The sequence below is a fragment of the Tupaia chinensis genome, unplaced genomic scaffold (assembly GCF_000334495.1).
Source record: "Tupaia chinensis unplaced genomic scaffold, TupChi_1.0 Scaffold000276_2, whole genome shotgun sequence".
Lineage (NCBI taxonomy): Eukaryota > Metazoa > Chordata > Mammalia > Scandentia > Tupaiidae > Tupaia > Tupaia belangeri.
In genome coordinates, this window is record NW_006159759.1 from 263,613 (window position 1) to 263,981 (window position 369).

Below are 369 nucleotides of genomic sequence, written 5' to 3' on the forward strand. Positions count from 1 at the left end.
TGGCGTGGCCATCCCCCCTGGGGGGTGATTTCTCACTTTCTATCTCTTTGTCTCTCTCTGTCTTTCTGGCGAGTGCACACACCCTATAGCAAAAACCTCCCAAAAAAAAAAAAAAAGAACAAAGCATGCATTAGAATCACATTGATTTAAGACTCAATCAAATAATAAAGAGCCCTAACAATATGGTTAAATATGAGAGATATTTGTTCTATTATTTGATTGTCTTGTGACTTTTTTTTAATTGCCAGAGTTCATATAAAAGAGGCAGAGAGGGGTCCAGCAGTTAGCGTAACGGCTATGTCACTGGACTCGCATGTAGTCAACCGTGATTTGAGTCCTGGACCCAGTGGCTTAAACTCACACCGGGCG